We start from the raw sequence: 24,663 nt of genomic DNA, 5'->3' as shown, positions 1-24,663 counted from the left end.
GGCTGGGCTCTCTAGTGTGAGTGCTGGGAGAACATCAGAGGCAGAAGGGGAACAACATACCCATGGAGAAGCTGCCCGATTCAGGTATTCTTGCAGTAAGGAAATGTTTGCTGAGCACCTACTATGTCCTTTAGAACTACACTGAAAAGGTCTGAAAACACTAAGACTTACCCACGCAGGTGATAGGAAGGCCGAGTGTGGATCTCTCCTGTAAAGAATGCCTGCATTTCTTCCTCCACGAGGATTGACTAGGATAGGAGGCAGCTGAGCACAAATATGGCTGGCTGGGGGCCAGCTGTTTCAAGTTCCCTGAGCTTGTGTAGACTCGGCCTGTGGATCCCAGCGGTAGAGGAAGCTGCATGGACTTTGATGTTGGAACTGTTGTGAGACCGTCTTAGGTTGCACTTCCTTTGAAGCAGAGTGACTCAAGGCAATCTTGGCATACCCGGGGCCAGTCAGGTGACCTAGAAAAGCCTAGAAAGAAAATTCCTCTGCCAGAAGGGAGTTGAAAATAGCTGCGGGTTATTTGAAACACCATGTTTACTTAAAGTTTTGAGAGAGATTATTTGGAGTTAATCTAGCTTCCCTATAGGTAGAGGATTAGTTGTTGAAGAGGACTCCTCAATGGGAAGTTGGGCGGGGTGTGGTAGGCCCTTCAAGTCCTCTGGCCGGTGGCCTATGTCCTTGCAGACATTTCTGGGAAGGGCCAGGTGACGAATGAGTGCACAACTCTGCACACATACCAAGTGTGCGGTTGAGATGTTTTCAGTGAAGGGTTTCAAGTGGGGAAAAAAATCACCACAGATGCTGACGATTCAGTTCAGAGATGTGGAGTTATCGAGTTTCTCTTCCCTGAGGTCAGGTTAATGGGAAATCGGAAACCAAAAGCTGGTTTGTGTTACCCTCTCACACCTTAAAACCTTGCTTGTTGAGACAGGCACATTTTTAAAATACTTGTTTGAATACCTGAATTACAAACCTTATTTTTGTGTGGTTTGTCATCCTTCTGAGTGGCTGTCCTGATCGTAGCCAGAGCATCTGGACATTTCTCTACCAGTTGAGAGTAAAGTAAACCCATCAGACTATTTTTTTCTCCCATTATTCTGACACTCCTAGGTCAAAATACTGAATAGTGTCAGGCATAAGAGTTTCCTGAACTAAGTAATTACTTATAAATACTACATTGGTCTTTTTTAAAAAGTTCAATCTTGTTTTTTAAAAATTCAATTCCTTTAAACTAAAAACAACAACTCCTTTTCTCCCACTCTCTACCTCCCCCACCTCTGGCAACTACCTGTCTATTCTCTGTACCTGTGAGTTTGGGGAGTTTTTTTGTTTGTTTGTTTGTTTGTTTTCGATTCCACAAATAAGGGTGATCCTCTGGCACTCATGTTTCTCTCCTCGCTGTCTGACTTACTTCAGTTATCCTCACATTCTCAGGGTCCATCTGTGTTGTTGCAAATGGCAAGGCTTCATCCTTTTTTATGGTTGAATAGGGATATGGTAACACGCACACTCACACACACACACACACACATTCACATCTTCTTCATTCATTCAGCCATCGGCAGACACCTGGGCTACTTCCACATCCTGACTGTTGTCAGTAATGCTGCAGTAACCATGGGGCTGGAGACATCTTTTCAAGTTAGTGTTTTCCTTTTCTTCCAATAAATATCCAGAAGTCGCATTGCTGGATCATAGGGTAGTTCTCCTTTTCATTTGTTGGGGACCCTCCACCCCGTTGTCCACACTGGTTGCACCAGTCTGCATTCCCAGGAACAGTGCCGGAAGGTTACCCTTTCTCCATATCCTCACCAACACCTGTTGTTTTTTATGTTGCTGATTTTAACCATTCTGACAGTCATGAGGTGAGATTTCACTGCGGTTTTGATTTGCGTTTACCTGATGATCAGTGATGTTGAGCCTCTTTTCATGTGTATGTTGGCCGTCTATATGTCTCCTTCGGAAAAATGGCTCTTCAGGTTGTCTGCCCATTTTAAAAATCAGGATTTTTTTCGATTGAGTTATGTGTGTTCTTTATATATTTTGAATATTAGCCCTTTATCAGATGTATGATTTGCAAATATCTTCTCCCATTTAGCCAGCTGCCTTTTCAGTTTGTCAATGGCCTGATTTGCTTTATTATTTATAAATATCATCTTGCTTTTGTTTTGAACATCTTCCTGTTCAAAATAATGATGTCCTTGAGAATGGAAAGAGCTGGGGCACCTGGGTGGCTCTGTCATTAAATCTCTGCCTTTGGCTCAGGTCATGATGCCAGGGTTCTGAGATCGAGCCCTGCATTGGGCTCCCTGCTTAGTGGGGAGCCCATTTCCCCCTCCCCCATTTTCCCTGCTTGTGTTTCCTCTCTTGCTGTCTCTCTCTCTGTCAAATTTATTTGACAGAGACAGAGATCACAAGTAGGCAGAGAGGCAGGCAGAGAGAGGAAGGAAAACAGGCTCCCTGCTGAGCAGAGAGCCCAATGTGGGGCTCGATCCCAGGACCCTGAGATCATGACCTGAGCTGAAGGCAGAGGCTTTAACCTACTGAGCCACCCAGGCGCCCCAAATAAATAAAATTTTAAAAAAAAGAAAAGAAAAGAAACAGCTTTTGTCCTAATGTATTAGGTGGGAGTGGGGTTCAGAGGTTACAATAGCAGAGAAGTGGTGCTGCGGACCCTTTACCATCTGATTGTTCCAGTCAATGATCCTGGGTTCCAATAGAGACTCTCCTGGGGCCTTGGCTGCTTGGACTTTGAATATTGATTAAGGAACTTTAAGGAGTTCACGGTTTGGGTGGATTTGCAAAGTTGGTCTCTCTGAATGTGAGGATCAAGTTGGCATTTCCTACCAGTTGTTTCATTGAAGACCATTCCTACTTTGTGGTTTAGCTTTGTAGACTTACCCCAAACAGTCACAGTATTCTCTCTTTGAGCTTCCCCCCTCGCCGCTGAGTGATGTATATGCGGCACAGAGAAGGGCCTGTGGTACAGTTTGATATCAGCTGGAGAGGAAATCCCAGTGACCCCCCCCCACCCCCACCCTGGGTGACACAGGCTGGCCACAGCACAAGCATGAATGGTACCAGGTCCCTACACACATGTGTGGTATTTACACACACAGATGGAACAAACCATCTTCTAAACAGTAAAATTTCAAGCTATTACATGTGTTAGATAAGCCAATCTTAAGAGTTTAAGTGAAATTTTTCGTGGTAGCATATTGAATGAAAAGAGATAAAGCTTCTACTTTTGTTAAGTTTTTTTTCTGAAGCAAGGGTGTGCCCAGTGGGGTGCTATTAGCATGTCCACAAGAGTGAAAAGATCTCTGAAACGTTCAGTGTACGCTGTTTTTATCGTTGCTGTCCACTGAAGGTAACAGAAGATGTTCCAATGATCCTTATTTTCTCCCACAAACTTCCACAACATCCCCAGTGCTTTTACGAGAACTACAAACATTTTAGAGTTTCTTTTTATGTTACTTCAGTGACAGCCTTATCCTGAGTCACTGCTTGTGTTCTGTGTTTTGGTGGGTTTTTGTTGTTGTTGGAAAGACTTCTAAGAGATTTCTTAGTTTATTTAGTTGTTTACTTGTTTTTAGCCTTGAAACCTTTTAGATAAGTAGTAGGTCAAGAATTTTTACTTTAAGAATGAGGGAAGAAGAAATGTCAAAATCCAAGTAAGCGAGTATTAAATAAATTGACATCTAATCCCCTGAAAGCCAGGGTTCTGTTTGGTGTTCAGTTACCTTGTCTGCTCAGATAATTAATGATAGGATGTCTTTTTTCCCTCCAATAAGTGCTTTTCTGCAATTCCTAAAGATTCCTGTGTAAAAGGAACTCTTTTGAGAGATTTTCTGATTGAAGATGCCATACAAACAATAGCACTTGGGACAATATCTCTTGTTTTGTGTGATACTGATTTTCTTCCAAATATAGTTTTGAATTGGCTTATCATTTTTCTCATAGTCATGGCCATATATTATTACAACTACATGAAATGTATGTGCTTTGGGCAAAGACCATAGGAAACACATAAAAAAGCAAAGTCCCTATTCTGTTAGAAACTTAGGATAATGGGTAAAAATAATTTTTTTAAAGATTTTATTGATTTATTTGACAGAGAGCAATCACAAGTAGGCAGAGAGGCAGGCAAAGAGAGGGGGAAGCAGGCTCCCTTCTGAGCAGAGAGCCCAATGCAGGACTTGATCCCAGGACCCTGAGATCATGACCTGAGCCAAAGGCAGAGGCACCCAGATGCCCCAGTAAAAATAATTTTTTAAAATTTCTCAGTGTTGCGGGGTACTTGGTTGGCTCAGTTGGTTAAGCATCCAATTCTTGATTTCAGCTCAGGTCATGATCTCATATTGAGCCCCATGTTGTGTGTTTTGTTTTTATTAAATTAACATATAATGTATTATTTGCCCCAGGAGTACAGGTCTGTGAATTATCAGTCTTACACATTTCACAGCACTTACCATAGCACATACCCTCCCCAATGTCCATAACCCAACCACCCTAGCCCTACCCCCTCACCCCCCAGCAACCCTCAGTTTATTTCGTGAGATTAAGAGTCTTATGGTTTTTCTTCCTCCCAATCCCATATTGTTTCATTTTTTCCTTCCCTTCCCCCCACAACTCCTCACTGTGCCTCTCAAATTCCTCATATCAGAGAGATCATATGATAATTATCTTTCTCTGATTGACTTATTTCGCTCAGCATAATACCCTCTAGTTCCATCCATGTCATTGCAAATGCCAAGATTTCATTTCTTTTGATGGCTGCATAGAATTCCGTTGTATTCTGATGTATACATGACATCTTCTTTATCCATTCATCTGTTGATGGACATCTAGGTTCTTTTCATAGTTTGGCTATTGTGGACATTGCTGCTATAAACATTCAGGTGCATGTGCCCTTTTGGGTCACGACATTGCATTCCCACCAACAGTGTAGGAGGGTTCCCCTTTTTCCACGTTCTCGCCAACATCTGTCATTTCCTGACTTGTTAATTTTAGCCATACTGACTGGTGTGAGGTGGTATCTCATTATGGTTTTGATTTGTATTTCCCCGATGCTGAGTGATGATGAGCACTTTTTCATGTGTCTGTCATTTGGATGTCTTCTTTGCAGAAATGTCTGTTTATGTCTTCTGCCCATTTCTTGATTAGGTTATTTGTTCTTTGGGTGTTGAGTTTGATAAGTTCTTTTTTTTTTTTTTAAAGATTTTTTCTTTATTTATCTGACAGAGATCACAAGTAGGCAGAGAGGCAGGCAGAGAGAGAGGAGGAAGCAGGCTACCTGCAGAGCAGAAAGCCCGATGTGGGGCTCGATCCCAGGACCCTGGGATCATGACCTGAGCCGAAGGCAGAGGCTTAACCCACTGAGCCACCCAGGTGCCCCGAGTTTGATAAGTTCTTAATAGACTTTGGATACTAGCCCTTTATCTGATATGTCATTTTAGAATATCTTCTCCCATTCTGTCAGTTGTCTTTTGGTTTTGTTGAAAGTTTTGAAATCTTCAGTCCACGAATTTAAATCATTTTGAGATCAGTCATAGCTAAGAGCTGTGCCTTTTGAGTTCTTTTGTTGGCAAATATTCTTAAATATTAAATATCAGCTGGAAAGCAGAAATGAGTTGATGAAGAATGTATTAGTGCTTAACAAGATTTTCTTTAATAAAGAGAAGGTTATAGTCCTCAAACTTTCATTGTTTTTAAGTGATTACAGCATCCTTACAATGCCCGCCATACTACATAGGCTCCTTCAGTCATTTTTTCAGCCTTCTGTGTGACTGTACGCTGGGGACACAGTCAGCAGTGGGCAGAGCAGGCCTGGGTTCTGGGGTTAGTTGTCTATGGAAGGGCAAGCTTACTGCACACCGGCCACACACCTGGCGCAATCCTACAGGCGAGGGTCATGCTTGGTGGAGGAAGAAGCAAATAGTAAGTAAATACATACATAGATGATTGAGCTAACTTCAGATTGGGGCCAGGACCTCAAGGCCAGAAAGAAATAGCCATGGACCTGGACATAGTCTGTTTTATAGACTAGAGGAGATCAATGCCAGTGTAATGAATCACACAGATAAATAAGATAAAGGCCACAAAGGAAGAATAGAGTGAGACCATGTAAGTGAGGGAGGTGGGGACTAGTTCATTTTGAGGGAGACGGGGAGGCCTTCCTGGAGTAGGTGACATTTGAGCTAAGATTGAATGACGACTAGGTATGTCAGTTTCCAAGGGTCTGCCATATGAAGTGTCACAGACTGGTGGCTTAAACGGCAGAAATTTATTGTCTCATAGTCTGGAAACTAGAAGTCTGAGATCGAGGTGTTCCTTCTGAGGCTTCTGAGGAGAATCTCTTCCATCCTCTCTCCTAGCTTCTAGTGATTGTGGGCAGTCTTTCACATTTCTGGGTTGTAGACACATCACCCCCATCTTTGCCTTCATGCTGACACAGGCATTCTCCCTGTGTGTGTGTCCAAGCTTCCCCTTTATATCAGAACACCAGGCATAGGAGCTCAGCTAAGAAATTCCTCGGTTTTGACCCTACTTCCTAATGAGGTCGTTCTGCGGTGTTGGGGTTAGGACTTCAGTGTGTGAATCTGGAAGGACATGGCAACTCAAAACACCTGTTGGCCAAGTGAAGAAGAGGGGAGGGGAAGACTTTTTTCTTAGGAAGGGAGGACAGCATGTGAAGGTCTCATGTTGGAAGGAAGCCTGGCTAACTGAAGGACAGAGTTGAGAGCCAGTGCAGTGAGGTGGCCCTAGGACATGCTAACGATAGGACAGGTGCAGAGGCCGCATGTGCCCTGAACATGGCCTAAAAGAAAGCAGGATTGCCATCTCCAGGTGCTGAAATCCAGCAGACAGAAGTTTGTATCTGTCGGTCAGGAACAAGGCTGCAGTTGCAGGGAAGGACCTGGGGGTCAGGGCGGCCTGGGTCAGAGTGTGCTGAAATCACTCAGGAATAGTGTCTCAGATGGAAGTCCTGGGCTCCTTAGAACCTGGGGGGAACCTTCACTGGAGGAAGAGGTCAGACCAAGCAGCCTACAGAAAGGCAGTAGGAGGTACCTGGATGGAGCCCTGCTCAGAAAACCAAGTTAGAGGACTGATTAGTGGCAGCAGGTGCTACATGGAGGTGGAAGAGGAGGAGGAGAACTGAGAAGAGAGCAGAGGTCAAAAACCAGGCTCTGTGGGAGGTGAGAGTGGAAACCTGACTGTTGTGTGTTGAGGAGGAGCAGGAGTAAATCATTAGTAAGGATTTTTACATAGTATACATTTATATTACAACATAAGAATACTTAGTAAATGTACTGAGCAGTGGCAGGGGAGAGGGGAAGGAAGGCAGCACTCAGAATGGTTTGATTGGAAGCCAAGAGCAGGAAATCAGTGGGAATGGGAAGGGCAGGTGATGAAAATACCTTGCACAATTTATGTCCTTTTCCCCGCCCCTAAATGGTGGGGAAATCAGGAAAATATTGTAACTCTCCTGTAAAAATTAAGGATCAGCAATCAAGGCACAGATTGATTCAAAGGGTCCTGCTGACATCAAATCTTAAGCGAGAGCAGGAAACCTGGGTGCAGGTGTCAGGGGCCAGGGCACACATTCCTGGGAACCTGGACAGGAGCATGCAGGAAGGAAAAATTCACACTCTCCTGTTACATTTGGCTGTTACATGTATTCATGGTATTCTTAGTCATGTCTGCTGCTAACAGTGAGTCGTTTTTGCAAACAAAGTATTTATTTTAAAGATTTTATTTATTTATCTGAGAGAGAGAGAGCGCACAAGCAGGGGGAAAAGCAAAGGGAGAGAGAGAAGCAGACTCCCTGCTGAGCAGGGAGCCTGACACGGGGCTCAATCACAGGACCTTAGGATAATTACCTTACCTAAAGCAGACAGTTAACTGACTGAGCCCTCCAAAACCCCACAAAATAAGTATTAATAAGATCATTATATACTTCATCACTTTGTATGATTCCAAGGAGTGGTGTTCCAAGAACTAGCCAGGATTCATGCAAAGTGGAGGTCTGGATCTGTGGGTCTATGCTATGCCATTTCCCTCTCTAGAAGATTCAAATGACATTATTGGAATGCTACCTCATTATGTTTGCTGACAGTTTCCAGGACTTGATACTTGCTACAGGCTGCAATTATTGTTAGTACTTGAGTAGAACAAAGCTGTGAGTGTGACTGTGGGATTGAAACTGATTTATAATCTGAATTCATGACCCAATACTGGCCTCATTAGCAAAACCAAAATCAGGGTAAGCAGGCAAAATGATCTCACCATTAAAAAAGGAAATTGGGGGCGGGGGATGGGTATGGAATTTAAGAAACAGAACAAGTGAACAAAGTTTAAAAAAAAAAAGACAAACCAAGAAACAGACTCTTAACTCTAGAGAACATGCTGATGTTCACCCGGGAGGAGGTTGGAGGGGGATGGAGGGTAAGGTGATGGGGATGAAGGAGTTTACCCGTCATGATGAGCACCAGGTGACATATGGAACTGTGAAATCACTATATTGTACACCTGAAACTAGTATTATACTGTATGTCAACTATATTGGATTTTAAGAAAACAAAAAACGGAAATGAGTTTAAATGAAGCAAAATATACCCAAATGCCTAGGCCACCCATTTGTCACAACTGACAGCCCTTTGTGGAGCTAGACCCCTTGGTGCTTTTTTTGCATCCGTGCAGAATGAAAGAAACTTTTCTGTGTCTGGATCATTTGTCATGAAACAGAGATTAAGACTGTCACTGTTTTGTGTGTTTTAAAAATTTTGTTAAAAAATGATGACTTTTGGGGCGCCTGGGTGGCTCAGCGGGTTAAAGCCTCTGCCTTCGGCTCAGGTCATGATCCCGGAGTTCTGGGATCGAGCCCCGCATCGGGCTCTCTGCTCAGTGGGGAGCCTGCTTCCTGCTCTCTCTCTCTCTCTGCCTGCCTCTCCATCTGCTTGTGATTTCTATCAAATAAATAAATAAAATCTTTCTAACAAATAAAAAATAAAAAAAAATTAAAAATGATGACTTTCGTTAAAAAAAAAATGGTGGCTTAGTCAGTTAAGCATCTGAGTCTTGTTTCGGCTCAGGTCATAATCTCAAGGTTGTGAGATCGAGCCCCAGTCAGGCTCTAAGGTGGGCATAGAGTCCACGTGGGAGTTTCTTTCCCTCTCCCGCACTGGTGCTCTCTCTCAAAAAAAAAAAAAAAGATGACTTTTGGGGCACTTAGATGACTCAGTCAGTTAAGCGTCTGGCTCTTAGTCTCAGCTCAGGTCTCGGTCTCATGTCATGATTTCAGGCCCCATGTTGGGCTCCACCCTGGGTGTGGAGCCTACTTAAAAAAACTAAAAAATAAAATATGATGACTTTTATATATCTTTTAATTTTTAAATGACTTTTGTTGGACATTTACATTATGTTTATTTCATTTACTATTTTCTGTTATTAGATGTCTGTGAAGTATAGATTGTTTTTACATGTTACTGGAATATGTAATCTTATTATAATATGTTGGTGGTTAATAATAATAATAATAATCCATGCCTTTGTTACTAAATATCTTGTGTCACAGGGAATGTCTGAAGCTTTTAATATAATTCTATCTTGGAAAAATTATTCACTGTGTATAATTTCTGTCGCTTGTTATTTAAAACATAAATGTATGAAAAAATACAGACTAAAGTGTGATACTGAGAATCTCGGGGATCCCAGTTTCTGATTTCAGAAATGTGACAGATTCACCACGTGAGACACTGAGGCTAAGATGAAGGACATGGGTAGAGAATACAGCAAAGAAGGAGGGACACTTCTTTCCTTTTTCCTTCCTGGGAAGGAACTAAGGATGCATGGAAATATGGATGAATTTCAAAATCTAAAAGATGATTTCTGTTTTCTCTCTAAAGAAAGCGTGAACTCATACCTCTTGGTTATCATGGCCAAGCAGGCTGTCCTGGCTGGCCAGGGCAGGGTGGTTATAGTTGGGGAGAGCTGACCAGGGTGAGTCTGAGGGAGCACTCTCCAGCTGAAGATCAGGGAAAGCATTTGGGGGAAATTCTGAAAGGCTTACTGACAACCCTTTATGGAGCTAGCCCCCATGGTGCTTTTTTGCCTCTATATTCATTCCAAATAGTTTACTGAATAAAAGTCAACTTAGAAAACTAGTTTAACACATTTTAGCATTACTAATTTAAAACATTAAGCACATAACACATTTGGCTTATATTTATTGTTTTAAAAATAAGTGACCATTTTTAAACAAGATTTATTATTTATTTGAGAGAGAGAGAGAGCGTGCATGTGCATATGTTTTCACAGGTGTGTGCACGTGGGGGAGGGGCAGAGGAGAGAAAATCTCAAGCAGGCTCCCCACTGAGCACAGAATCCTGCATGGGGGCTCGATCCTATGACCCTGAGATCATGACCTGAACTGAAATCAAGAGTCAGACCCTCAACTAGTCGACTAAACTACCTAGGCACCCCTAGAAGTGATCCTTTTTAAAGAATACCAAAATAAAAAATTTTGCCATTTTTCTCAATCTGTTACTACTCCTTGTTGAAGGGATGTGTCAGCATCAGCAGCTGCTCTGCTTCTGACTCCTGATACCAAGACAGAAGAAATAAAGTCCACTTCTCCTCATTAAGAGAGCATGATTGATAGACAAACAGATAAACACAACAGAATGAAGAGTCCAGAAATAGACCCACACGTATATAGCCAATTGGCTTTTTTTTTTTAGTTTTATTTCTATTTTTTATTTTTTTTATAAGCATATATTTTTATCCCCAGGGGTACAGGTCTGTGAATCGCCAGGTTTACACACTTCACAGCACTCACCAAAGCACATACCCTCCCCAATGTGCATAATCCCACCCCCTTCTCCCAAACCCCCTCCCCCCAGCAACCCTCAGTTTGTTTTGTGAGATTAAGAGTCACTTATGGTTTGTCTCCCTCCCAATCCCATCTTGTTTCATTTATTCTTCTCCTACCCACTTGCCAATTGGCTTTTTGGCAGAGTTGCCAAACATTAGCCTTTCAACCTGTGATGCTGGGTTAACTGGATCTCGTGGGGATCAGGTGAGATAACCTTGATCTCTGTCTCACAGCAAATACCAAGGTCTGTAAAAAATCTATCATAGACCTAAATGTTGTAAAACCTAAACCTGAATCTTATAGAACAAATCATGGAAAGCCTTTGTATACTTAGGTTAGGCAGAGATTTCTTGGTGCACTCAAGCCCCTGTAACAAAGTAGCACAGGCAGGGGTGGCTTACAAAAAACAGACTTTATTTCTCAGAGGTCTGAAGGCTGGAAGTCCAAGATCAGGGTGCTAACGTGGTCAGGTGAGGGCCATCCTCCTGAACGTGAAATTCTCCTTGGGGTTCTCTCTGGTCTCTAAGGGTACTAATCCCATTCATGAGGGCCTCATCCACATGGCCTGATCACCTCCTACAGGCCCACTTCCTAATCCATCACATTAGGATGTAACTATGAATTGGGGGGGAGGGTAGGCATAAACATTTAGACCATAACAACTTCTTAGGAGAAAATCACTATTCATACGATTAAAAAAATGTTTTGATAAATTGGACTTCAAGACTGTACATGTTTCTGGCCTTCAAAAGTTACTATCTAAAAAATGAAAAAGCAAGATCATAAAGTCGGACAAAATATTTGTGAAACAATGTGTGACAAAGAGCTTGTATCTGGAAGATCTAGTGAACTTTTATAATACAGTAATAAGATGATTTTTAAAAAATGGGCAGACCTGAAAAGACACTTCAGTTATTCAAAATTCATAGCAAGGGGGCTCGTGATTCTTGATCTCAGGGCTGTAGTTTTGAGTCCTATATTGGGTGTAGAGATTGCTTAAAAATAAGATCTAAAAGATAAAATAAAATACAGTTCACAGCAAGATACCACTTACAACCACCAGAATGGCTAAAATAAGAAAGACTGAGAAGAACAAGTGTTGGACAGAAAGCAGCATGAGTGGAACATTTTCAGTTGGTGGGAACGTGGCATTACCACATGCCCAACAGCCAGTCTCTGAGTAAACACATATGCAATTCCATCGCTTCGCAGTTAGTGAAAACAAAGACTTGTGCATGAGTGTTCACATCAGCTCTATCTATAATCGACAAAAGCTGGAAATAACCTTGGCGTGTATCCACAGTAGAACGTGTAAATGCATTGTGGTGCAGTCTTTGAGTCAGTGTTCTAGTGGGAAAGAGGCATCTATGAACACAGGAGTTAATCGGTGCTGGCTGGAGTGGCATGGAGTCGGGAGGCTGGCTGGAAAGGGGGCAAGAAGTGGCATACTCTGTAGCTCAAATGTGGTAGTGGTCACGTGGCCAAGCCCACCCATTTTTCAAAAACTCACTGAAATCTGTTCATGTTGTTGTGTGGAAATGATACATCAACAAAGCTGTTTAAAAGTAAGAAAGTGAAATTACATTTTCAAGGATTAAAATACTGTTAGCATCTAGTTTTGTGTATTTGTGAGAAAGTATATGATCACTTAAATTTGCAAGGAGCCGTTCTGTCTTTCCAGGGGGTTGTACTAACCCTTCGAGGAGGCCGTTCTATGAGCTGGTTATGAATGGTTTAATGCTGCACCTAACAGATGTGGTGTGATCGAGAAATAACGAGGTCTGCCCTGCTGTCTCCAGGAAAAGCTTCTGAACATCCATAGCTCTCACTTTCAGTGAATGGCTTATATACTTAATGTGCGTACCAGTATTATTATATATATATATATTTGACTGTACCTTCAGAGGCTCAAGTACTTGGTGTCTTGGTTAAACTACACGTGCCTTAAAAACACGATTGTATTCCTTTTGGATTTCCTTTGGAGAAAATTTTCCCTGTGTTAACTGAGTACTGAGAGCACTCGTTCCCCCATCTCTGTCTTCAGCTGCTGGTCAGCAGCACCTGCATGCCCTGTCCTGCTTTCCTTACAGATGGTTTATTGGTATCTGATTCTCACTAGCTGAGTTCTTGGAGCAAAAACATAAACTTGCTTATGAAATGGCCTTATTTGTAAAGTTTTGGTCGCTTTCTCCAGGGTTGGTTATAGCTTATAGCACATGGAAGAAATTTAGCTTCAGGGATATAAACATCTTTTTGAGTGGGGAAAATCTGTACCAGTTGATGTATTATAAAAGTTTAAACCAGATCAGAATGTCTTTTACAGAGGTGGGAAGGGGAATTATTTTTTAAAAGACCCGAGTTCATACAACGGTTGGGGGAGGGACACAATGATTGAAGTATCAGCTTGATTTTTATGTGGCATAGAATGTTCTTTGAGGAGGAAAAGTGCTTCTCTTGAAAAACAAATGAAAATTTCTAGGTCATTTATAGGTCTTGAAACCCTTCCTGTTGAATTTTGGTTTAATAATAACAAGAAAACTTTTTTTTCAATTAAAAAAGTGCCTAACACTTAAACCATGTTGTTGTTGTTGTTGTTTTTAAGATTTTATTTATTTATTTGACAGAGAGAAATCACAAGTAGATGGAGAGGCAGGCAGAGAGAGAGAGAGAGGGAAGCAGGCTCCCTGCTGAGCAGAGAGCCTGATGCGGGACTCGATCCCAGGACCCTGAGATCATGACCTGAGCCGAAGGCAGCGGCTTAACCCACTGAGCCACCCAGGCGCCCTGCTGTTGTTGTTGTTTAAGATTATTTATTTACGGGGCGCCTGGGTGGCTCAGTGGGTTAAAGCCTCTGCCTTCGGCTCGGGTCGTGATCCCAGGGTTCTGGGATCGAGACCCGCTTCGGGCTCTCTGGTAGGCAGGGAGCCTGCTTCCTCCTCTCTCTCTGTCTGCCTCTCTGCCTACTTGTGATCTCTCTCTGTCAAATAAGTGAATAAAATCTTTAAAAAAAAAAGATTATTTATTTACTTAAGAGAGAAAGGGTGAGAGAGAGTGTGAGTGGGCGGAGCAGAGGGAAAGAGAATCTCCAGCAGACAGACTCCCCACTGAGCACAGAGCCGGATGGTGGGCTCCATCTCGGGGCACATGAGATCATGACCTGAGCTGAAATCAAGAGTCAGACACTCAACAGACTGAGCCACCCAGGCATCACCCCCCAACCCCCGCCGCCAGTGTTTTTCAAATGTGGCATCTCTCGTGATCTCCCCAACAGCCCACTGGGGTTGGCAGGGAAGGCACAGTTTCCATTTTTAATAGACACTATGTGAAGTTGCCTCCAGGGTTAGCTTATATAATACATATTGCATTACTTTCATTCCCTTACATCTCCTGATATCTGAGCTTGATTTTCAGACCAGTTTAAATTAAACAAGCTAGTTGGTGTACTTGGGCCCTGATCTGGTTTATCAAAGTAACTAACACTAACACTAGTTACTAACACTGAGCTACTTCAATTAACTAACACTGAGCTACTTTAACTTTTGTGACATTTAATCTTTGATGCTTCTGAGAAAAGATTTATATATCTTTTTAGAAAATAAGTTGCAAATACATTTTTGAGCAGCTTCTTTTTGAAATAACGCTTGGTGTGAATACAGACCTTTACTTTTCAGTTGATTCATACAATAAGGCCACAAGAAAACCGAAGTGCACAAAAATTATGTTTCATACAGTCTTTCCACTGCCTTGTGCTGTCTCCTGAAATTTTCACCTGTTGATCATAGGGGGGAAACCAAGAAAATAGAGTCTTAGGTTCTAACAGTAAGAGGATATCTACAACAGTTTTAAAAGTAACTTGCTTTCCTTCAGTCTCTGCCTTCCGTATCTAATTTTCTCAGGCAGATGTCAGATGAAGACTAAGATAGATGTCTTCTCAGTTGATGAATTGTCATCTACGATTTCTAAGTTGTGGGCATTCAAACACAATTTTTATGTTAACCAAGTTTTCAATAATAAAATCTCCATTTTAATGATATTCTCATTGCAAAGGGTGAAGGCCTTATTTTATATTGTTTGGCTTAAAGGAATGAGATTGTTTAACTAGAGCAAGAAGAGATTTAATGTCAATTTCTATGTAGAGCTGTCTGTTGCCTTAATCCAATTTTTCCAAAAGTAATGGCTTTTACACGCCCAAAAGTTTTCTGACTTCAAGAGTTCAATTAATTTTACAATAAAGTTTAATAAAAAGTATAGTATATGTTCTGTCATTAGGTAAGTTAGTAAGATTAATTAAAACAAGTAAAATTCTAGTAGTTTAGTTCCTTAAACCCTGACAGGACTTATGTGTTTGAGAGCACACGTTACCTTACAAGCCTGAGTCCTTAGGACTGACCTGTGCAGTGAGTAAGAGTCTAGGCTCTGGTCTCAGATGCCAGGCTTTATTGTCAGTTCTGCAGTGTTGTTAAACCTTCATTTTCTCATTGATGAAATGGAGATAATCATGGTACTTGATTCTCCTGGGAAGATGAGAATTAAACAAGGTGAAACAAGGTGAATTAAACAGGTCATCCATATATGGTCACACAATGCAGGGAATTTGGATTATCTATCTCAATAGATGAGACAGGAAACAGAAAATCTAGTTGGTGAATGGCTTTTCAATTCATCATACCCTTCATTTGTTGTTGTTCTTGGCTTCTGTTTTCTTTTTTTCTGTTGGGGATCCTACCAAACAAGGAATTGAAATATGAAGTCCCATCCTTCAACAAATTTGCAAACTGGATGGTATATCAGTCTGAAAGACTGAAACTTGACTTTAGTTAGACTTTCAATGAAAACAGCAATAACCAAAATAACCCAGAACTTACTTTAAAAAAAAAGAAGTAGTATTTGTTCTAGAGCAGTTTTAGTTTCATAGCAAGATGGAGAGGGAGGCCGAGAGAGCTCCTCTGTGTTCCCCAATCCCATGCATGCATAGTCTCCCCCACTGTCAACATCCTCACCAGATGGGACACTTGTTAGGGTAGGTGGACCTACATGGACGCATCGTAATTATCCAGAGACCATAGTTGTATTCATTAGAGCTCATTCTTGGTGGTGTGCGTTCTGTGGATTTGGACAGATGTGTAATGATGTGTGTCTATTGTTATCGTTATCACAGTGTTTTTACTACCCTCATAAACCTCTTCATCTTTCCCTTCCCCCTTGACCCCTGGCAACCACAGATCTTTATATTGTCTCCACAGTTTTTCCTTTTCCAAAATGTGCTGTAGTTGGACTCCTACAACATGTAGCCTTTTCAGATCAGCTTCTTTCATGTAGTAATAAGTATTTAAGATTCCTCCATGTCTGTTCATGACTTGAAATGTCATTTCTTTTTAGCTCTGAGTAATGTTCCATTGTGTGCATGTGTTCATTTACCCATTCATCTACTAAAAGATATCATGGTTCCTCCCAGAACATACTTTTAAGGCAGGATAGTAACTCACCTGAAAAATTAAAGATAGATAAATATGGCAGTAGTGAACCACGATCTCAAGTGATCCCAGTGTGATCCCAACAAACTTGACTATGATCTCACCTGTGATCAAAGCCAATATTATAAGAACAGAGTGATATGTGGTTGCTGAAGGTAGGGGCTTTGTCTGGATATCTGGGTGTGAGCTGAGGGGAGGTTTTATATTTGTCTTGTTATTTTTAAAACAGAAAAACTAAGAGCTTATTTATGAACTGATGGGGTGAGCCAGTAGAGAGGGAAGATTTTGTGAGAAGTATTGGGCAGAGTTCTGTAGCATATGAGAGAATGCATCTAGGGCACAAGTGTAGGGTTAGTTAGCCTCATGCGTGAGAGTCCTTTATCTGTAGGAGAAGGCAGCTGTCAGAGAGCTGGCCTGCGTGCAGTTGCTGCTGGGCCCCTGGCAGTGAGTGTGGACACTGATTGTTCATGTATCCCCGGGAAACTAGAAACCCAGGTCATTAGCCCAGCACGAGGATGGAGGCAGATTTGTGAGAGGCTGGAAGAGCCAGGACCAGGTGTGAAATAGTCGTCGAAAAGAAAATGCTAGCAATGACTGCAGACAAAGGTAGGTTTCCTTCCTAAGACTGACAGCCGACTTCCTAGCAGGTGTCAGAAGGCTGTGGGCTAACACCTTCAAAGTTCTAGGGGCAATAATTTAAGAGTAACAGTGAAGAGAAGACATTTCGGGATCTGCAGAGACTGAGGATGTGTCCTATCAGTAGATTTTTGCCAAAAAGAGCTGCAGAACTATATCCTTCAACTAGAAGGAAAATTGAACCCAGATGCAAATGTGAGAGGCAAAAATCACTATGATCAAAGAAGTGGGTCGGTATTTTGATAGAACTAAAGAAGCATTAATTCTAACAGTAAATATTAAGTTGTATACATTATTTAAATGTATCTTCTGATATTATAGTGGGAAGAATTTGGAGCACATGCTTGACTATAGCAGATTGCTTTGTTACAAAAATTACTACGCTTCTGCTCTGGGATGAGTGAGGACACAGAAAAGCCCTGCAAGCTCCTATTCCTTGGTCTGCCTTGTGATCACTGTGCAGAGATGGTAGGTGAAGTGGGACCTGAACTGCACTGTGTAAGGTGCCAGAGACAGTTGACATCACCTTCAAGGTATACTAAACATTAATATTCTAAATCCTGGATTTATCAGATGCCAGGGATCTTCCCAGTCTCCAGGGGTGTTTGCGCAGAGACTGGGGAAGAGCACTGCTCCTGTGTATTGGAAGCTGTGTGTTTGGGCGCTTGCTCAGCACGAGACAGCAGCACAAATCAGCATCAAGTTTGTGCTTAAATACATCTTGTATTGTCCTCGTCTCCTCCATTGTTCATGTTCAGATCTAATAGAACTCAGCATGTGTGCTGGGTTCCCCACAATTCAGATCCCTTTTATGGAAAATAAAAGTTTGTGTATTCCTTCCTTCAGGAAGGGTGAAGCTAATAGGCACTCGGCACCAGCTGAAAAATAGTCTTATGTCCTTTATGTAAAGGGTACAATATCTTTAGAAATCCCTGTAGGCATCTGGGGCGGGGGGGCTGTTTTGAGCATCTAACTCTTGGTTTTGGCTCAAGTCCTGATCTCAGGCTCCTGATCAAGCCCTGCATCAGCCCTGTGCTCTGTGCAGAGTCGGCTTGAGATTTTCTCCCCCTCTCCCTCTGCCCCTCCTGCTCACACTCTCTTTCCATCTGTCTCTAAAATAAATAAGTAAATCTTTAAAAAAGAAGAAGAAAAAAAAGAAATCACTTGAGACATGGAAGGTATTTGATTACTTGCCAGTGTGAGGTTTTTAATCAGTTTTATTTTTCCAAAACTAAAAAGTAGTCTCCAAGAGTGAAGCTTCAGAATTGTTAGATAGATTTTGTGGGAGTTTCCTAAACCTCTGCTTGTAAGTGATCATTGTAAGTTGTTTCTAAGCCATTGGTTCAGAACGGTATCAAATATGCTCCTTGTGTGCTAAAATATTTGTAGACTTTTATCACCTAACCACATTACCATTCTTGATGTTCATAAAGGCTAAAAGTTCATTCCTGAAACCTTTCCTCTTAATGTGATACTTTATATTAAATTTAGAGAGAGTAATTTATCTTTAGCTTGTTCAGGGACTTGCTGAATGATTCCTAGTTATTTGATTATATTATGGAATATTTTACCTTTTTAAAAATATTTTATTGTGTTACTAGAAAAACACAAAATATACTCAGGTTGCAAGTAATGTCTGCTGGTCATGCAAATCAGATTATTTATTTTGAGGCTGATTTCATTGAACTTTTAGATGAAGATTTTATTGTTAATATATCTAAAAGAAAAAAGGAATTACATGGCTACCATAAGCCCTTTCAGGGATAAGTCGGAGCAGAAAAATACAAAAATAAGATGTATTTATGACATATGTTCTGTGAGATTAACATTTTATTCTACAAATAGTTAAATAATTTAAGAAATATTTTTTCCCTTCAGTGTTACTACTAAGCCAGGCTAGTCTGAGATACATATTACTTACTAATGCTCAGAATGGAAAATATACACCTGCGGTAGAAGAAAAATGTCATGGTAAATATGTTTATACAGCTGCGTGGTAATGTCAGTTATTACGAGTACATTTACAGAATCATGTAATGAGCCTCATTTTCAAACAGCCGTTAACTTTGGCTTAGAAATGCTAATTAAAGAATAACTTCATTTTTCAAATGCAAACTGTACAAGCAGTATATAGCATCAGTTTAGCTATCCACAGCTCTGAGTGCATAAATTTGAACATGGGTAGATGTTGCCTAATTTCTGAGGAAATAGAGACTTTTTGTAAGACTGTTTCTTATTTATAAGTTATGCTTTCATTGCCTGTGATGCCCACTCTTAGGACCAGACTGAGTTTCCATTAAACTTTATTGCACTTACATGGGCTCTTCTGTCATGCTTTAATAAAATTATAAAATTGACTTAATTGGGTCTGTGTGAAAGCTTCCTTTATCATTACTAATTCCATTTATTCCATGGGCTTATTAGTTTTGGATAACTTGAATGACTTCATTAAGATCTGCACTGGAAAATGAATAAATATTATTTAAAAATTAAGCACGAGTAAGAAGAGTAAAAATGTACTCATAGGACTTTAAGGATTAGGAAAATGTTTGGTTCAAAAGGCTGAGTAATATATGACCACTGAATATATATTGCCATGGTGTTGTCTGTAAAAATATTTCATCTGAAAAATATAGCAGGCAGGGAGTGGTTTCATCCTTTTGTCTAGATCTTGAGCTGTCCTGTGCCATTAAGCTCCAGGAATACCAAGATGGCAGGCTTATCTCAGGCCCTCAAATACTTCAGTTTCCTTCTATGTAGAGAGAATACCCAGCATGAGTTTGTAATTACCAGCAATTAGTTTTCTTAAGCCTACAGCATGAGGTTGCAAATCAATTTAGCATATACATAGTGGAATCTTTGTTACACTCTTAACTCTTTAGAACTCTTTAAAATGGATACTAAGGGGCACCTAGGTGGCTCAGTGGGTTAAGCCTCTGCTTTTAGCTCAGGTCATGATCTCAGGGTTCTGGGATTGAGCCTCACATCAGGCTCTCTGCTCAGCAGGGAGCCTGCTTCCTCATCTCTCTCTGCCTGCCTCTCTGCCTACTTGGGATCTCTCTCTGTTAAATAAATAAATAAAATCTTTAAAAAATAAAATAGATACTAAGTTATGAGAGGGCCAGGAAAGAGACTACACTAGATATACCACATATCCATTTCCACTCCTGGAAAAACCAGTTCAGAATGCTTTGGGGGAACTTATTTTTTGCTTGTTTAAACAATTTAATTTCTAAGACAGATATGGAGTCATGGGATATTTGTTGATTTGAGGCTAATTATAGCTGGTTTTGACCTCAGTATTTTTCATAGCACTAAGTATGGTGACTCATAAATAGTTATTGTACTGAATGAATGAATAAGAAATGATAAAAGAGTGACCATTTATTGGCAGATAAGGAGAGCCTTCTAGCCAAGTGAGATCACAGGTAGTCAGAGCTGTGAAAGGGTTTGGTTGGTTGGACAAGAGATGCTGTGGGGATGGACGAGGAGTCTGATTAACAGAGGGGCTAAGGGAGGAAAGGAAGTTGTTTTAGCTTTCATGTGACAGCTCTGCTTGTTAGATTGATGTCTGGCCTGAGGAGGACTGGTTTAACTCAATTGGATGTCGTGAAAGGGGAAAGAAAGAAGCTAGAGCAATGGTTCTCAAAGTGAGGTTCTCCAACCAGCAGCTTCCACAGCTTGTTAGAAATGCACATCCCGGGGCGCCTGGGTGGCTCAGTGGGTTAAGCCACTGCCTTCGGCTCAGGTCATGATCTCAGGGTCCTGGGATCGAGTCCCACGTCGGGCTCTCTGCTCAGCAGGGAGCCTGCTTCCTTCTCTCACTCTCTATCTGCCTGCCTCTCTGCCTACTTGTGATCTCTGTCAAATAAATAAAATCTTTAAAAAAAAAAAAAGAAATGCACATCCCTAAATTGGAATCTGCTGGTGAGTTTTAAATGGGCCTTCCAGGGACGCTGGTATCAGCAGGCTCATCAAGGAACAGCCAAGGATCAGGAATTCTATAGGAAAGACGACCACTAGGGTCATTTCCAACAGAAGACAGGGTGGTTTAAAGATTTGATGATTTAGCACAGCTGTCAAGAGATTATGAGTCTGGAATGTACAGAGTTTTAAAAGAAAGTGATGTTTGTACTTCGATGGAGTGACCACAGGCTTTCAGCTTTGCAGGTTATCAATTTACTCAGAAGTAACCAAAGACTTCTTTGTAAAATACATGGTCAATATATTATGTGATAGCGGGAATGAAACTAACTCGAACCAGAATGACACACTTGCATGCAGTGTGTTTTTTCTCCTGGAAGGTAAAACTATCAGTCAGAGCAGCTGTGTGATGCCCAGAGAATTAAGTCAGTGGCAGCTGGATATTCTTAAGCATTATTTATTTTGAAATCAACAAACTAATAAATTTAATTTCTCTGTACCAAAAATATTTCCATGTTAAATAAATGGAAGTCTTTTAAAAAAAAATCAAAGATCATTTTCTCCTAGTCAGTGCTGAAGCCATCTGAAAAATTTTTATTCTTTGAACTTTTCTTTCTTTTTCTTCATTTTTTTTTCTTTTTTGAGAATTCCTGGGGATTATTACTCTTCTTCCTGTGGTATTTATATGCTATGCTTTGCAAATGTATTTTATCCTGATGGTTTCAGGATTGGTTGGGAGACACTGTTTTTCCTTACATTACACACTTCCTGTAGAAAAGCTTCTTGGAATGGCTTACTACTTTCTCTCTTTTTTAAAGATTTTATTTATTTATTTATTTATTTTAGAGAAAGAGAGAGCGCACATGAGGTGAGGGGCAGAGGAAGAGAGGGAATCCCAAGCAGACTCCACACCAAGTACAAAGCCCAATGCAGGGCTCAATTCCAGAATCACAAGATCACAACCCTGAGATCAGGACACCAACTTCAAGACCTCAGCCAAAACCAAGTGTCAAACATTTAACTGCTTGCGCCATCCAGGTGTTCTGGGATTGAGAATGATGTTGGCTAAATGGATTTGAGCCGATTCATGTAAATTTCAGTTTCAGATCCGAAAAACATTTTTCTTAGGATCATGTCATCAATAATACATTAAATGTAGAGAATACCCATTAGCTCGCTGGTGTTTTTAGAATTAGAACTATTTCAAGCTTGTTATGAGTAATATAGGAAATTGTCACATTTGTGTGGCTGGCGTGGACATGGCTATTTTTTTAAGATTTTATTTATTTATTTGAGAGAGAATGAGAGTGAGAGAGCATGGGAGGGGAGAGAGTCAGAGGAAGAAGCAGACTCCCCACTGAGCAGGCAGCCCGAAGCGGGACTTGATCCCAGAATTCTAGGATCATGACCTGAGCCGAAGGCAGTGGCTTAACCAACTGAGCCACCCGGGTTCCCTAGACATGGCTATTTTTAATCAAAGCAAATAAAACATATATGCCACTATTGATGCTGTGCTATGCTGACTCAAAACTCCATCAACATTGGGTTGTGTGCACTTACCTGTTGTGTATTAGGCACCACGCTGGGTGCCAGGAGAGTCCTGGTCAGTGAGGCTCCCGTTCTGTAGGCCTGATGTTCCACACCATCCTCTACATGCTGATGACAGAACAGAAGAGAGAAAATGGAAGTGACAACAGCCAACCCAAAGATCAAGATGAACACCTCAAAGATCAGAATGTGCTCAGAGATAAGAAGTTGTGATCGGACTGGAACTTGGAACGGTGAGCCAACCAGTCTTCTGGCCAGAGTGGGAAGGTGCACGAGGGCTCCTTGGCTATTGGGACAGGGGCAGTGGAGCCAGGCTCCTTGCTTGTAGGAAGGAGTGGAAGCGAGAACCCTTCTTCCCCCACCTGATTTCCATCACCATTGTGACTAGACACAAAAAGTCACTAGCTCTGCCATGTGTTGGGGCCGTAGTGTTGTTAGAAGCTGTGAAGCAAGGAAAGAAAGTGGGATAAAAACATGGTTTGTCCAGAAACGAAGGCAGATTGTCTGCTGGTTCTGTTCTATTCCTGATATCACCATAGAACTGAAGCTCTAAAATGCTAATATCCACACTGTCTTAGAGCATGTACGTGAACACAGGCTGGGAGAAGAACTAAGTGCAGGCAGCTATGAAGACAGTTGTCAGGAGAACAAGGTCGAAACAAAACAAAAATGACCTCTCTTTCAAAAATGATCCTGCAAACCTCAGTGACAAAGCATCTGTTAAGGAAGACAGAGCAAAACCTGGGACATTGAATCCACTCTTGGAACTTTCTCACAAAGATTATAGATGAGTGTGTCTGGGATGCTCAGGAAGAAGGGCTGGGCACCCAACCCCAAGTCTTCCAGAATCAATGAAGGTCAAGAAGCAGCAGATCAGAAGGATGCCAGGGACCAAACAGCAAATAAAAGCAATTCACATGAACTATCTTAGACATAGAATTGTACAACGGAGAGAGGAAAGGTTTCCCTTAATAGACTTGTCCTTGGCAGCTGAGATGCCAGAAGACAGGGAAGTAATAATCCAGCAGGGCTAAGAAAAAAGGACAGTGTGTGTAGAATCTTGTATCTTCCTAAACTGTTGTTTCAGGAGGAGAACAAAATTAAGAAAATTTAAAATATATAAAATAAAAGTATTTACCATTCACATAACCTCCCAGAGGAAATACCAAAAAAATACAATCAACAGGAAGAGAATTATCCCAGAGGGAGCACATGGGTGAGATTGGGTAGTAGTACAGGAGGGGGAGACTATGTCAGAGGAGTGGGAGTCAGGTGTGAACCTGATGTGCTAATAAACAGCTTTAATTCACTTACTCCAACTATAAAAATAGAAGCCCTTATGACCCCGCAAATATCCAGTACAGGCACAGAAACTAGCTGTTTGATTGGGCTCAGAGAAATCCTTCTTTCCTTTGATTGCCCAACATAGTCGAAAAGGAGAAAAGGAGGTTTTAGCTGTAACCTTGAGGAAACAGCATTCAGCTTTGCAGCTCTCACAGGAGCCAGCATCATGAGCACAGTGCACATAGGTAATGAGGTTCAGAACTCAACGCTGAGGGCAGTTTGTCCCAATGTGAGGATTTATGTAAGAAAGTAGTGGATTTTTTTGGAGCCCTTCTCAGGGGCATGGGAGTGTCTCTGTATCAAGAGAAACGGGTTCATCTCCTTGTATTACTTTAACTTATGGTTCAAACCCATTTTTCCTTTGTCCCTCCAGTGATCCTCAGACTGAATAAAGGCTGCTCAGGGATTGGTATAAATTAAGGGTGTCCCAGCAGCAGCGAGTATCTGCTCCCAATGGAAGCCTGTCGCTATTTCTCCCTGAATTGTCCAGAAGATAACATATCTGCCACAGGGGCACCTGGGTGGCTCAGTGGGTTGAGCCCCTGCCTTCAGCTCAGGTCATGATCCCAGGGTCCTGGGATCGGGCTCTCTGCTTGGCAGGGATCCTGCTTCCCCCTCTCTCTGCCTGCTTCTTTGCCTGCTTGTGATCTCTCTCTCCCTCTGTCAAATAAATAAATAAAATATTTAAAAACAACAACAACAAAAAAAACATATCTGCCACAAAGGAACTGAGAGCTTACATTTACTTTGCTCTATGGTAACACTGGGGAGACCCTCTGGTGGCTCTCTCCTGCAGGGGGAGGAGACAGATCCTGAGGGACTGAGGTGGCCATTCCAGATGCAGGAAGTATTGGG

General features: G+C 41.5%; 1 protein-coding gene and 1 long non-coding RNA gene across 9 annotated transcripts in view; both read left to right on the top strand.

Annotated features, from left to right (window-relative positions):
• The window catches only part of LOC309850529, a 510,333-nt gene that overhangs the window by 112,633 nt on the left and 373,037 nt on the right, over positions 1-24,663 (top strand). The window lies entirely within an intron of this gene.
• The window catches only part of DISP1 (dispatched RND transporter family member 1), a 175,179-nt gene that overhangs the window by 81,842 nt on the left and 68,674 nt on the right, over positions 1-24,663 (top strand). Inside the window, exon 3 of one of the 8 annotated variants that reach the window (XM_082704529.1) lies at positions 12,564-12,738. The exons of 6 other annotated variants lie outside the window; for them this stretch is intronic. The gene's annotated coding sequence lies outside the window, so the exon portion shown is untranslated. Of the gene's footprint in view, positions 1-12,563; positions 12,739-22,548; positions 22,698-24,663 lie in introns of those variants that run through there. One more of the 8 variants, XM_082704533.1, reaches the window with a different exon arrangement.

This window comes from Mustela nivalis (genome assembly GCF_964662115.1).
Source record: "Mustela nivalis genome assembly, chromosome: 16".
NCBI lineage: Eukaryota > Metazoa > Chordata > Mammalia > Carnivora > Mustelidae > Mustela > Mustela nivalis.
This window is presented reverse-complemented; position numbering and strand designations above follow the sequence as displayed.